This window comes from Rhipicephalus microplus, chromosome 3 (genome assembly GCF_043290135.1).
Source record: "Rhipicephalus microplus isolate Deutch F79 chromosome 3, USDA_Rmic, whole genome shotgun sequence".
Classification (NCBI taxonomy): domain Eukaryota; kingdom Metazoa; phylum Arthropoda; class Arachnida; order Ixodida; family Ixodidae; genus Rhipicephalus; species Rhipicephalus microplus.
In genome coordinates, this window is record NC_134702.1 from 169,707,308 (window position 1) to 169,720,480 (window position 13,173).

A 13,173-nucleotide genomic window follows, 5' to 3' on the forward strand; every position below is an offset into this window, starting at 1 on the left:
CCCGGAACCTCGAAAGCGCTCTCGACTTTAGCGGTATCTTTTTTATTACCTGTTGTAATACTACGGCACCACGAGTTACCGGTGCGCATATCATTAAATACATTTCATCGAACAGCGCTGCCAATTTCTTTGACTATAGAAATATGCAGCTTTCCTCAATGATTAAAAAACTGTATCAGGCAGAATGACGAGATGATTTTGTTTATTTCAACTAATTGATTATTTTATTGTTTGAACAAGCTGATGAGCACCAAGAAACTCGTTAATGAGTGCTCCAGATGTGACAGGGGTGTAGCTCAGTGGTAGAGCACTAGCTTTGCATGTGAGAAGTCTCGGGTTCAATCCCCGGCACCTCCAAAGCGCTCTTGAATTTAGCGGTATCTTTATTTATTGCCTGTTGTAATACTACGGCACCACGAGTTACCGGTGCGCATATCATGAAATACATTTCATCGAACAGCGCTGCCATTTCTTTGACTATAGAGATAAGCGGCTTTCCTCAATGATGAAAAAAACTGTATCAGGCAGCAATAACGAGATGATTTTCTTTATTTCAACTATTGAAATATTTATTGTTAGAACAAGCTAATGAGCACCAAGAAACTCGTTAATGAGTGCTCCAGATGTAACGGGGGTGTAGCTCAGTGGTAGAGCACTAGCTTTGCATGTGAGAAGTCTCGGGTTCAATCCCCGGCACCTCCAATGCGCTCTCGACTTTAGCGGTATCTTTATTTATTGCCTGTTGTAATACTGCGGCACCACGAGTTTCCGGTGCGCATATCATGAAATACATTTCATCGAATAGCGCTGCCATTTCTTTGACTATAGAGATAAGCGGCTTTCCTCAATGATGAAAAAAACTGTATCAGGCAGCAATAACGAGATGATTTTCTTTATTTCAACTATTGAAATATTTATTGTTAGAACAAGCTAATGAGCACCAAGAAAATCGTTAATGAGTGCTCCAGATGTAACAGGGGTGTAGCTCAGTGATAGAGTGCTCGCATTGCAAGTGAGAAGTTCCGGGTTCAATCCCCGGCACCTCCAAAGTGCTCTCGACTTTAGCGGTATCTTTTTTATTGCCGGTTGTAATACTACGGCACCACGAGTTACCGGTGCGCATATCATGAAATACATTTCATCGAACAGCGCTGCCATTTTCTTTGACTAGAAAGATAAGCGACTTTTCTCAATGATGAAAAAAACTGTATCAGGCAGCAATGACGAGATGATTTTGTTTATTTCAACTATTGAATTATTTTATTGTTAGAACAAGGTAATGAGCACCACGAAACTTGTTAATGAGTGCTCCAGATGTAACGGGGGTGTAGGTCAGTGATAGAGCGCTCGCTTTGCATGTGAGAAGTCCCGGGTTCAATCCCCGGCACCTCCAAAGTTCTCTCAACTTTTGCGGTATCTTTTTTTATTGTCTGTTGTAATACTACGGCACCACGAGTTACCAGTGCGCATATCATGAAATACATTTCATCAAACAGCGCTGCCATTTTCTTTGAATATAGAGATAAGCGGCTTTTCTCAATGATGAAAAAAACTGTATCAGCCAGAAATGATGGGATGATTTTGTTTATTTCAACTATTGAATTATTTTATTGTTAGGAGAAGCTGATGAGCACCAAGAAACTCGTTAATGAGTGCTCCTTATGTAACGGGGGTGTAGCTCAGTGGTAGAGCGCTCGCTTTGCATGTGAGTAGTCCCGGGCTCAGACCCCGGCCCCTCGAAAGCGCTCTCGACTTTAGCGGTATCTTTTTTTTATTGCCTGTTGTAATACTACGGCAACACGAGTTACCGGTGCGCACATCATGAAATACATTTCATCGAACAGCGCTGCCAATTTCTTTGACTATAGAGATAAGCGACTTTTCTCAATGATGAAAAAACTGTATCAAGCAGCAATGACAAGATAATTTTGTTTATTTTAACTATTGAATTATTTTATTGTTAGGAGAAGCTGATTAGCACCAAGAAACTCGTTAATGAGTGCTCCAGATGTAACGGGGATGTAGCTCAGTGGTAGAGCGCTCGCTTTGCATGTGAGTAGTCCCGGGTTCAGACCCCGGCCCCTCGAAAGAGCTCTCGACTTTAGCGGTATCTTTTTTTATTGCCTGTTGTAATACTACGGCACCACGAGTTACCGGTGCGCATATCAAAATACATTTCATCGAACAGCGCTGCCAATTTCTTTGACTATAGAAATATGCAGCTTTCCTCAATGATGAAAAAACTGTATCAGGCAGCAATGACGAGATGATTTTGTTTATTTCAACTATTGAATTATTTTATTGTTAGAACAAGCTGATGAGCACCAAGAAACTCGGTAATGAGTGCTCCAGATGTAACGCGGGTGTAGCTCAGTGGTAGAGCGCTCGCTTTGCATGTGAGAAGTCTTGGGTTCAATCCCCGGCACCTCCAGAGTGCTCTCGACTTTAGCGGTATCTTTTTTTATTGCCTGTTGTAATACTACGGCACCACGAGTTACCGGTGCGCATATCATGAAATACATTTCATCGAACAGCGCTGCCATTTTCTTTGACTATAGAGATAAGCGGCTTTCCTCAATAATGAAAAAAACTGTATCAGGCAGCAATGACGAGACGATTTTGTTTATTTTAACTAATTGATAATTTTATTGTTTTAACAAGCTGATGAGCACTAAGAAACTCGTTAATGAGTGCCCCAGATGTAAAGGGGGTGTAGCTCAGTGGTAAAGCGCTCGCTTTGCATGTGAGAAGTCCCGGGTTGAATCCCCGGCACCTCCAAAGCGCTCTCGACTTTAGCGGTATCTTTTTTTATTGCCTGTTGTGATACTACGGCACCACGAGTCATCGGTACGCATATGATGAAATACATTTCATCGAACAGCGCTGCCATTTTATTTGACTATAGAGATAAGCGGCTTTTCTCGATGATGAAGAAAACTGTATCAGGCAGCAATGACGAGATGATTTTGTTTATTTCAACTAATTGATTATTTTATTGTTTGAACAAGCTGATGAGCACCAAGAAACTCGTTAATGAGCGCTTCAGATGTAACAGGGGTGTAGCTCAGTGGTAGAGCGCTCGCTTTGCATGTGAGTAGTCCCGGGCTCAGACCCCGGCCCCTCGAAAGCGCTCTCGACTTTAGCGGTATCTTTTTTTTATTGCCTTTTGTAATACTACGGCAACACGAGTTACCGGTGCGCATATCATGAAATAAATTTCATCGAACAGCGCTGCCAATTTCTTTGACTATAGAAATATGCAGCTTTCCTCAATGATGAAAAAACTGTATCAGGCAAAATGACGAGATGATTTTGTTTATTTCAACTATTGAATTATTTTATTGTTAGAATAAGCTGATGAGCACCAAGAAACTCGTTAATGAGTGCTCCAGATGTAACGGGGGTGTAGCTCAGTGGTAGAGCGCTCGCTTCGCATGTGAGAAGTCCCGGGTTCAATCCCCGGCACCTCCAAAGCGCTCTCGACTTTAGCGGTAACTTTTTTATTGCCTGTTGTAATACTACACCACCGCGAGTTACCCGTGCGCATATCATGAAATACATTTCATCGAACAGCGCTGCCATTTTCTTTGGCTAAGGAGATAAGCGACTTTTCTCAATGATGAAAAAACTGTATCAGGCAGCAATGACGAGATGATTTTGTTTATTTCAACTATTGAATTATTTTATTGTTAGGAAAAGCTGATGAGCACCAAGAAACTCGTTAATGAGTGCTCCAGATGTAACGGGGGTGTAGCTCAGTAATAGAGCGCTCGCTTTGCATGTGAGTAGTCCCGGGTCCAGACCCCGGAACCTCGAAAGCGCTCTCGACTTCAGCGGTATCTTTTTTTTATTGCCTGTTGTAATACTACGGCACCACGAGTTACCGGGGCGCAAATCATGAAATACATTTCATCGAACAGCGCTGCCAATTTCTTTGACTATAGAAATATGCAACTTTCCTCAATGATGAAAAAACTGTATCAGGCAGCAATGACGAGATGATTTTGTTTATTTCAACTATTGAATTATTTTATTGTTAGAACAAGCTGATGAGCATTAAGAAACTCGTTAATGAGTGCTCCAGATGTAACGGGGGTGTAGCTCAGTGGTAGAGCGCTCGCTTCGCATGTGAGAAGTCCCGGGTTCAGCCCCCGGCCCCTCCAAAGCGCTCTCGACTTTAGCGGTAACTTTTTTATTGCCTGTTGTAATACTACGGCAACACGAGTTACCGGTGCGCATATCATGAAGTACATTCCATCGAACAGCGCTGCCATTTTCTTTGACTATATAAATATGCAGCTTTCCACAATGATGAAAAAACTGTATCAGGCAGCAATGACGAGATGGTTTTGTTTATTTCAACTATTGAATTATTTTATTGTTAGAACAAGCTGATGAGCACCAAGAAACTCGTTAATGAGTGCTCCAGATGTAACAGGGGTGTAGCTCAGTGGTAGAACGCTCGCTTTGCATGTGAGAAGTCTTGGGTTCAGCCCCCGGCACCTGCAAAGCGCTCTTGACTTTAGCGGTATCTTTATTTATTGCCTGTTGTAATACTACGGCACCACGAGTTACCGGTGCGCATATCATTAAATACATTTCATCGAACAGCGCTGCCATTTTCTTTGACTATAGAGATAAGCGGCTTTCCTCAATGATGAAAAAACTTTATCAGGCAGCAATGACGAGATGATTTTGTTTATTTCAACTATTGAATTATTTTATTGTTAGGAGAAGCTGATGAGCACCAAGAAACTCGTTAATGAGTGCTCCAGATGTAACGGGGGTGTAGCTCAGTGGTAGAGCACTAGCTTTGCATGTGAGAAGTCTCGGGTTCAATCCCCGGCACCTCCAAAGCGCTCTTGACTTTAGCGGTATCTTCTTTTATTGCCTGTTGTAATACTACGGCACCACGAGTTACCGGTGCGCATATCATGAAATACATTTCATCGAACAGCGCTGCCATTTTCTTTGACTATAGAGATAAGCGGCTTTCCTCAATGATGAAAAAACTTTATCAGGCAGCAATGACGAGATGATTTTGTTTATTTCAACTATTGAATTATTTTATTGTTAGAACAAGCTGATGAGCACCAAGAAACTCGTTAATGAGTGCTCCAGATGTAACGGGGGTGTAGCTCAGTGGTAGAGCGTTCGCTTTGCATGTGAGTAGTCTCGGGTTCAATCCCCGGCACCTCCAAAGCGCTCTTGACTTTCGCGGTATCTTCTTTTATTGCCTGTTGTAATACTACGGCACCACGAGTTACCGGTGCGCATATCATGAAATACATTTCATCGAACAGCGCTGCCATTTTCTTTGACTATAGAGATAAGCGGCTTTCCTCAATGATGAAAAAACTTTATCAGGCAGCAATGACGAGATGATTTTGTTTATTTCAACTATTGAATTATTTTATTGTTAGGAGAAGCTGATGAGCACCAAGAAACTCGTTAATGAGTGCTCCAGATGTAACGGGGGTGTAGCTCAGTGGTAGAGCACTAGCTTTGCATGTGAGAAGTCTCGGGTTCAATCCCCGGCACCTCCAAAGCGCTCTTGACTTTAGCGGTATCTTCTTTTATTGCCTGTTGTAATACTACGGCACCACGAGTTACCGGTGCGCATATCATGAAATACATTTCATCGAACAGCGCTGCCATTTTCTTTGACTATAGAGATAAGCGGCTTTCCTCAATGATGAAAAAACTTTATCAGGCAGCAATGACGAGATGATTTTGTTTATTTCAACTATTGAATTATTTTATTGTTAGGAGAAGCTGATGAGCACCAAGAAACTCGTTAATGAGTGCTCCAGATGTAACGGGGGTGTAGCTCAGTGGTAGAGCACTAGCTTTGCATGTGAGAAGTCTTGGGTTCAGCCCCCGGCACCTCCAAAGCGCTCACGACTTTCGCGGTATCTTCTTTTATTGCCTGTTGTAATACTACGGCACCACGAGTTACCGGTGCGCATATCATGAAATACATTTCATCGAACAGCGCTGCCATTTTCTTTGACTATAGAGATAAGCGGCTTTCCTCAATGATGAAAAAACTTTATCAGGCAGCAATGACGAGATGATTTTGTTTATTTCAACTATTGAATTATTTTATTGTTAGGAGAAGCTGATGAGCACCAAGAAACTCGTTAATGAGTGCTCCAGATGTAACGGGGGTGTAGCTCAGTGGTAGAGCGTTCGCTTTGCATGTGAGTAGTCTCGGGTTCAATCCCCGGCACCTCCAAAGCGCTCTTGACTTTAGCGGTATCTTTATTTATTGCCTGTTGTAATACTACGGCACCACGAGTTACCGGTGCGCATATCATTAAATACATTTCATCGAACAGCGCTGCCAATTTCTTTGACTATAGAAATATGCAGCTTTCCTCAATGATTAAAAAACTGTATCAGGCAGAATGACGAGATGATTTTGTTTATTTCAACTAATTGATTATTTTATTGTTTGAACAAGCTGATGAGCACCAAGAAACTCGTTAATGAGTGCTCCAGATGTGACAGGGGTGTAGCTCAGTGGTAGAGCACTAGCTTTGCATGTGAGAAGTCTCGGGTTCAATCCCCGGCACCTCCAAAGCGCACTTGACTTTAGCGGTATCTTTATTTATTGCCTGTTGTAATACTACGGCACCACGAGTTACCGGTGCGCATATCATGAAATACATTTCATCGAACAGCGCTGCCATTTCTTTGACTATAGAGATAAGCGGCTTTCCTCAATGATGAAAAAAACTGTATCAGGCAGCAATAACGAGATGATTTTCTTTATTTCAACTATTGAAATATTTATTGTTAGAACAAGCTAATGAGCACCAAGAAACTCGTTAATGAGTGCTCCAGATGTAACGGGGGTGTAGCTCAGTGGTAGAGCACTAGCTTTGCATGTGAGAAGTCTCGGGTTCAATCCCCGGCACCTCCAATGCGCTCTCGACTTTAGCGGTATCTTTATTTATTGCCTGTTGTAATACTGCGGCACCACGAGTTTCCGGTGCGCATATCATGAAATACATTTCATCGAACAGCGCTGCCATTTCTTTGACTATAGAGATAAGCGGCTTTCCTCAATGATGAAAAAAACTGTATCAGGCAGCAATAACGAGATGATTTTCTTTATTTCAACTATTGAAATATTTATTGTTAGAACAAGCTAATGAGCACCAAGAAACTCGTTAATGAGTGCTCCAGATGTAACGGGGGTGTAGCTCAGTGGTAGAGCACTAGCTTTGCATGTGAGAAGTCTCGGGTTCAATCCCCGGCACCTCCAATGCGCTCTCGACTTTAGCGGTATCTTTATTTATTGCCTGTTGTAATACTGCGGCACCACGAGTTTCCGGTGCGCATATCATGAAATACATTTCATCGAACAGCGCTGCCATTTCTTTGACTATAGAGATAAGCGGCTTTCCTCAATGATGAAAAAAACTGTATCAGGCAGCAATAACGAGATGATTTTCTTTATTTCAACTATTGAAATATTTATTGTTAGAACAAGCTAATGAGCACCAAGAAAATCGTTAATGAGTGCTCCAGATGTAACAGGGGTGTAGCTCAGTGATAGAGTGCTCGCATTGCAAGTGAGAAGTTCCGGGTTCAATCCCCGGCACCTCCAAAGTGCTCTCGACTTTAGCGGTATCTTTTTTATTGCCGGTTGTAATACTACGGCACCACGAGTTACCGGTGCGCATATCATGAAATACATTTCATCGAACAGCGCTGCCATTTTCTTTGACTAGAAAGATAAGCGACTTTTCTCAATGATGAAAAAACTGTATCAGGCAGCAATGACGAGATGATTTTGTTTATTTCAACTATTGAATTATTTTATTGTTAGAACAAGGTAATGAGCACCAAGAAACTTGTTAATGAGTGCTCCAGATGTAACGGGGGTGTAGGTCAGTGATAGAGCGCTCGCTTTGCATGTGAGAAGTCCCGGGTTCAATCCCCGGCACCTCCAAAGTTCTCTCAACTTTTGCGGTATCTTTTTTTATTGTCTGTTGTAATATTACGGCACCACGAGTTACCAGTGCGCATATCATGAAATACATTTCATCAAACAGCGCTGCCATTTTCTTTGAATATAGAGATAAGCGGCTTTTCTCAATGATGAAAAAAACTGTATCAGCCAGAAATGACGGGATGATTTTGTTTATTTCAACTATTGAATTATTTTATTGTTAGGAGAAGCTGATGAGCACCAAGAAACTCGTTAATGAGTGCTCCTTATGTAACGGGGGTGTAGCTCAGTGGTAGAGCGCTCGCTTTGCATGTGAGTAGTCCCGGGCTCAGACCCCGGCCCCTCGAAAGCGCTTTCGACTTTAGCGGTATCTTTTTTTTATTGCCTGTTGTAATACTACGGCAACACGAGTTACCGGTGCGCACATCATGAAATACATTTCATCGAACAGCGCTGCCAATTTCTTTGACTATAGAAATATGCAGCTTTCCTCAATGATGAAAAAACTGTATCAGGCAGCAATGACGAGATGATTTTGTTTATTTCAACTATTGAATTATTTTATTGTTAGAACAAGCTGATGAGCACCAAGAAACTCGTTAATGAGTGCTCCAGATGTAACGGGGGTGTAGCTCAGTGGTAGAGCGCTCGCTTCGCATGTGAGAAGTCCCGGGTTCAATCCCCGGCACCTCCAAAGCGCTCTCGACTTTAGCGGTAACTTTTTTATTGCCTGCTGTAATACTACACCACCGCGAGTTACCCGTGCGCATATCATGAAATACAATTCATCGAACAGCGCTGCAATTTTCTTTGACTATAGAGATAAGCGACTTTTCTCAATGATGAAAAAACTGTATCAAGCAGCAATGACAAGATAATTTTGTTTATTTTAACTATTGAATTATTTTATTGTTAGGAGAAGCTGATTAGCACCAAGAAACTCGTTAATGAGTGCTCCAGATGTAACGGGGATGTAGCTCAGTGGTAGAGCGCTCGCTTTGCATGTGAGCAGTCCCGGGTTCAGACCCCGGCCCCTCGAAAGAGCTCTCGACTTTAGCGGTATCTTTTTTTATTGCCTGTTGTAATACTACGGCACCACGAGTTACCGGTGCGCATATCAAAATACATTTCATCGAACAGCGCTGCCAATTTCTTTGACTATAGAAATATGCAGCTTTCCTCAATGATGAAAAAACTGTATCAGGCAGCAATGACGAGATGATTTTGTTTATTTCAACTATTGAATTTTTTTATTGTTAGAACAAGCTGATGAGCACCAAGAAACTCGGTAATGAGTGCTCCAGATGTAACGCGGGTGTAGCTCAGTGGTAGAGCGCTCGCTTTGCATGTGAGAAGTCTTGGGTTCAATCCCCGGCACCTCCAGAGTGCTCTCGACTTTAGCGGTATCTTTTTTTATTGCCTGTTGTAATTCTACGGCACCACGAGTTACCGGTGCGCATATCATGAAATACATTTCATCGAACAGCGCTGCCATTTTCTTTGACTATAGAGATAAGCGGCTTTCCTCAATAATGAAAAAAACTGTATCAGGCAGCAATGACGAGACGATTTTGTTTATTTTAACTAATTGATTATTTTATTGTTTTAACAAGCTGATGAGCACTAAGAAACTCGTTAATGAGTGCCCCAGATGTAAAGGGGGTGTAGCTCAGTGGTAAAGCGCTCGCTTTGCATGTGAGCAGTCCCGGGTTGAATCCCCGGCACCTCCAAAGCGCTCTCGACTTTAGCGGTATCTTTTTTTATTGCCTGTTGTAATACTACGGCACCACGAGTCATCGGTACGCATATGATGAAATACATTTCATCGAACTGCGCTGCCATTTTATTTGACTATAGAGATAAGCGGCTTTTCTCAATGATGAAAAAAACTGTATCAGGCAGCAATGACGAGATGATTTTGTTTATTTCAACTAATTGATTATTTTATTGTTTGAACAAGCTGATGAGCACCAAGAAACTCGTTAATGAGCGCTTCAGATGTAACAGGGGTGTAGCTCAGTGGTAGAGCGCTCGCTTTGCATGTGAGAAGTCTCGGGTTCAATCCCCGGCACATCCAAAGCGCTCTCGATTGTAGCGGTATCTTTTTTGATTGCCTGTTGTAATACTACAGCACCGCGAGTTACCCGTGCGCATATCATGAAATACATTTCATTGAACAGCGCTGCCATTTTTTTTACTATAGAAATATGCAGCTTTCCTCAATGGTGAAAAAACTGTATCAGGCAGCAATGACGAGATGATTTTGTTTATTTCAACAATTGAATTATTTTATTGTTAGAACAAGCTAATGAGCACCAAGAAACTCGTTAATGAGTGCTCCAGATGTGACGGGGGTGTAGCTCAGTGGTAGAGCGCTCGCATTGCAAGTGAGAAGTTCCGGGTTCAATCCCCGGCACCTCCAAAGTGCTCTCGACTTTAGCGGTATCTTTTTTATTGCCTGTTGTAATAGTACGGCACCACGAGTTACCGGTGCGCATATCATGAAATACATTTCATCGAACAGCGCTGCCATTTTCTTTGACTAGAGAGATAAGCGACTTTTCTCAATGATGAAAAAAACTGTATCAGGCAGCAATGACGAGATGATTTTGTTTATTTCAACTATTGAAATATTTTATTGTTAGAACAAGGTAATGAGCACCAAGAAACTTGTTAATGAGTGCTCCAGATGTAACGGGGGTGTAGGTCAGTGATATAGCGCTCGCTTTGCATGTGAGAAGTCCCGGGTTCAATCCCCGGCACCTCCAAAGTGCTCTCGACTTTTGCGGTATCTTTTTTTATTGTCTGTTGTAATACTACGGCACCACGAGTTACCAGTGCGCATATCATGAAATACATTTCATCGAACAGCGCTGCCATTTTCTTTGACTATATAGATAAGCGGCTTTTCTCAATGATGAAAAAAACTGTATCAGCCAGAAATGACGGGATGATTTTGTTTATTTTAACTATTGAATTATTTTATTGTTAGGAGAAGCTGATGAGCACCAAGAAACTCGTTAATGAGTGCTCCCTATGTAACGGGGGTGTAGCTCAGTGGTAGAGCACTCGCTTTGCATGTGAGTAGTCCCGGGCTCAGACCCCGGCCCCTCGAAAGCGCTCTCGACTTTAGCGGTATCTTTTTTTTATTGCCTGTTGTAATACTACGGCAACACGAGTTACCGGTGCGCATATCATGAAATACATTTCATCGAACAGCGCAGCCAATTTCTTTGACTATAGAAATATGCAGCTTTCCTCAATGATGAAAAAACTGTATCAGGCAGCAATGACGAGATGATTTTGTTTATTTCAACTATTGAATTATTTTATTGTTAGAACAAGCTGATGAGCACCAAGAAACTCATTAATGAGTGCTCCAGATGTAACGGGGGTGTAGTTCAGTGGTAGAGCGCTCGCTTCGCATGTGAGAAGTCCCGGGTTCAATCCCCGGCACCTCCAAAGCGCTCTCGACTTTACCGGTAACTTTTTTTATTGCCTGTTGTAATACTACGGCAACACGAGTTACCGGTGCGCATATCATGAAATACATTTCATCGAACAGCACTGCCATTTTCTTTGACTATAGAAATATGCAGCTTTCTTCAATGATGAAAAAACTGTATCAGGCAGCAATGACGAGACGATTTTGTTTATTTCAACTAATTGATTATTTTATTGTTTTAACAAGCTGATGAGCACCAAGAAACTCGTTAATGAGTGCTCCAGATATAGAGGGGGTGTAGCTCAGTGGTAGAGCGCTTGCTTTGCATGTGAGAAGTCCCGGGTTGAATCTCCGGCACCTCCAAAGCGCTCTCGACTTTAGCGGTATCTTTTTTTATTGCCTGTTGTAATACTACGGCACCACGAGTCACCGGTACGCATATCATGAAACACATTTCATCGAACAGCGCTGCCATTTTCTTTGACTATAGAGATAAGCGGCTTTTCTCAATGATGAAAAAAACTGTATCAGGCAGCAATGACGAGATGATTTTGTTTATTTCAACTATTGAATTATTTTGTTGTTAGAACAAGCTGATGAGCACCAAGAAACTCGTTAATGAGTGCTCCAGATGTAAAGGGGGTGTAGCTCAGTGGTAGAGCGCTCGCTTTGCATGTGAGTAGTCTCGGGTTCAGACCCCGGAACCTCGAAAGCGCTCTCGACTTTAGCGGTATCTTTTTTATTACCTGTTGTAATACTACGGCACCACGAGTTACCGGTGCGCATATCATTAAATACATTTCATCGAACAGCGCTGCCATTTTCTTTGACTATAGAAATATGCAGCTTTCCTCAATGATTAAAAAACTGTATCAGGCAGAATGACGAGATGATTTTGTTTATTTCAACTAATTGATTATTTTATTGTTTGAACAAGCTGATGAGCACCAAGAAACTCGTTAATGAGTGCTCCAGATGTGACAGGGGTGTAGCTCAGTGGTAGAGCACTAGCTTTGCATGTGAGAAGTCTCGGGTTCAATCCCCGGCACCTCCAAAGCGCTCTCGACTTTAGCGGTATCTTTTTTTATTGCCTGTTGTAATACTACGGCACCACGAGTTACCGGTGCGCATATCATAAAATACATTTCATCGAACAGCGCTGCCAATTTCTTTGACTATAGAAATATGCAGCTTTCCTCAATGATGAAAAAACTGTATCAGGCAGCAATGACGAGATGATTTTGTTTATTTCAACTATTGAATTATTTTATTGTTAGAACAAGCTGATCAGCACCAAGAAACTCATTAATGAGTGCTCCAGATGTAACGGGGGTGTAGCTCAGTGGTAGAGCGCTCGCTTCGCATGTGACAAGTCCCGGGTTCAATCCCCGGCACCTCCAAAGCGCTCTCGACCTTACCGGTAACTTTTTTTATTGCCTGTTGTAATACTACGGCAACACGAGTTACCGGTGCGCATATCATGAAATACATTTCATCGAACAGCACTGCCATTTTCTTTGACTATAGAAATATGCAGCTTTCTTCAATGATGAAAAAACTGTATCAGGCAGCAATGACAAGACGATTTTGTTTATTTCAACTATTGAATTATTTTATTGTTAGAACAAGGTAATGAGCACCAAGAAACTTGTTAATGAGTGCTCCAGATGTAACGGGGGTGTAGGTCAGTGATAGAGCGCTCGCTTTGCATGTGAGAAGTCCCGGGTTCAATCCCCGGCACCTCCAAAGTGCTCCCGACTTTTGC

At 42.1% G+C, this 13,173-nt stretch overlaps 20 non-coding genes across 20 annotated transcripts; all 20 read left to right on the top strand.

Annotated features, from left to right (window-relative positions):
* The first annotated feature begins 630 nt into the window (after positions 1 to 630).
* On the top strand, positions 631 to 702 carry TRNAA-UGC (transfer RNA alanine (anticodon UGC)). Its single transcript has one exon. It is a non-coding gene; the product is annotated as a tRNA-Ala (tRNA).
* Positions 703 to 1,321: 619 nt separating this feature from the next.
* TRNAA-UGC (transfer RNA alanine (anticodon UGC)) lies at positions 1,322 to 1,393 on the top strand. The gene has a single exon. It is a non-coding gene; the product is annotated as a tRNA-Ala (tRNA).
* Positions 1,394 to 2,359: 966 nt separating this feature from the next.
* Positions 2,360 to 2,431, top strand: TRNAA-UGC (transfer RNA alanine (anticodon UGC)). The gene has a single exon. It is a non-coding gene; the product is annotated as a tRNA-Ala (tRNA).
* Positions 2,432 to 2,706: 275 nt separating this feature from the next.
* TRNAA-UGC (transfer RNA alanine (anticodon UGC)) lies at positions 2,707 to 2,778 on the top strand. The gene has a single exon. It is a non-coding gene; the product is annotated as a tRNA-Ala (tRNA).
* Positions 2,779 to 3,399: 621 nt separating this feature from the next.
* Positions 3,400 to 3,471, top strand: TRNAA-CGC (transfer RNA alanine (anticodon CGC)). The gene has a single exon. It is a non-coding gene; the product is annotated as a tRNA-Ala (tRNA).
* Positions 3,472 to 4,091: 620 nt separating this feature from the next.
* On the top strand, positions 4,092 to 4,163 carry TRNAA-CGC (transfer RNA alanine (anticodon CGC)). The gene has a single exon. It is a non-coding gene; the product is annotated as a tRNA-Ala (tRNA).
* Positions 4,164 to 4,782: 619 nt separating this feature from the next.
* Positions 4,783 to 4,854, top strand: TRNAA-UGC (transfer RNA alanine (anticodon UGC)). Its single transcript has one exon. It is a non-coding gene; the product is annotated as a tRNA-Ala (tRNA).
* Positions 4,855 to 5,128: 274 nt separating this feature from the next.
* Positions 5,129 to 5,200, top strand: TRNAA-UGC (transfer RNA alanine (anticodon UGC)). Its single transcript has one exon. It is a non-coding gene; the product is annotated as a tRNA-Ala (tRNA).
* Positions 5,201 to 5,474: 274 nt separating this feature from the next.
* TRNAA-UGC (transfer RNA alanine (anticodon UGC)) lies at positions 5,475 to 5,546 on the top strand. The gene has a single exon. It is a non-coding gene; the product is annotated as a tRNA-Ala (tRNA).
* A 620-nt stretch (positions 5,547 to 6,166) lies between these two features.
* Positions 6,167 to 6,238, top strand: TRNAA-UGC (transfer RNA alanine (anticodon UGC)). The gene has a single exon. It is a non-coding gene; the product is annotated as a tRNA-Ala (tRNA).
* Positions 6,239 to 6,856: 618 nt separating this feature from the next.
* On the top strand, positions 6,857 to 6,928 carry TRNAA-UGC (transfer RNA alanine (anticodon UGC)). Its single transcript has one exon. It is a non-coding gene; the product is annotated as a tRNA-Ala (tRNA).
* Positions 6,929 to 7,201: 273 nt separating this feature from the next.
* TRNAA-UGC (transfer RNA alanine (anticodon UGC)) lies at positions 7,202 to 7,273 on the top strand. The gene has a single exon. It is a non-coding gene; the product is annotated as a tRNA-Ala (tRNA).
* A 618-nt stretch (positions 7,274 to 7,891) lies between these two features.
* TRNAA-UGC (transfer RNA alanine (anticodon UGC)) lies at positions 7,892 to 7,963 on the top strand. The gene has a single exon. It is a non-coding gene; the product is annotated as a tRNA-Ala (tRNA).
* A 622-nt stretch (positions 7,964 to 8,585) lies between these two features.
* TRNAA-CGC (transfer RNA alanine (anticodon CGC)) lies at positions 8,586 to 8,657 on the top strand. Its single transcript has one exon. It is a non-coding gene; the product is annotated as a tRNA-Ala (tRNA).
* A 617-nt stretch (positions 8,658 to 9,274) lies between these two features.
* TRNAA-UGC (transfer RNA alanine (anticodon UGC)) lies at positions 9,275 to 9,346 on the top strand. The gene has a single exon. It is a non-coding gene; the product is annotated as a tRNA-Ala (tRNA).
* Positions 9,347 to 9,621: 275 nt separating this feature from the next.
* On the top strand, positions 9,622 to 9,693 carry TRNAA-UGC (transfer RNA alanine (anticodon UGC)). Its single transcript has one exon. It is a non-coding gene; the product is annotated as a tRNA-Ala (tRNA).
* Positions 9,694 to 10,313: 620 nt separating this feature from the next.
* TRNAA-UGC (transfer RNA alanine (anticodon UGC)) lies at positions 10,314 to 10,385 on the top strand. Its single transcript has one exon. It is a non-coding gene; the product is annotated as a tRNA-Ala (tRNA).
* A 968-nt stretch (positions 10,386 to 11,353) lies between these two features.
* Positions 11,354 to 11,425, top strand: TRNAA-CGC (transfer RNA alanine (anticodon CGC)). Its single transcript has one exon. It is a non-coding gene; the product is annotated as a tRNA-Ala (tRNA).
* Positions 11,426 to 12,736: 1,311 nt separating this feature from the next.
* TRNAA-CGC (transfer RNA alanine (anticodon CGC)) lies at positions 12,737 to 12,808 on the top strand. The gene has a single exon. It is a non-coding gene; the product is annotated as a tRNA-Ala (tRNA).
* A 274-nt stretch (positions 12,809 to 13,082) lies between these two features.
* TRNAA-UGC (transfer RNA alanine (anticodon UGC)) lies at positions 13,083 to 13,154 on the top strand. Its single transcript has one exon. It is a non-coding gene; the product is annotated as a tRNA-Ala (tRNA).
* Positions 13,155 to 13,173: the final 19 nt, after the last annotated feature.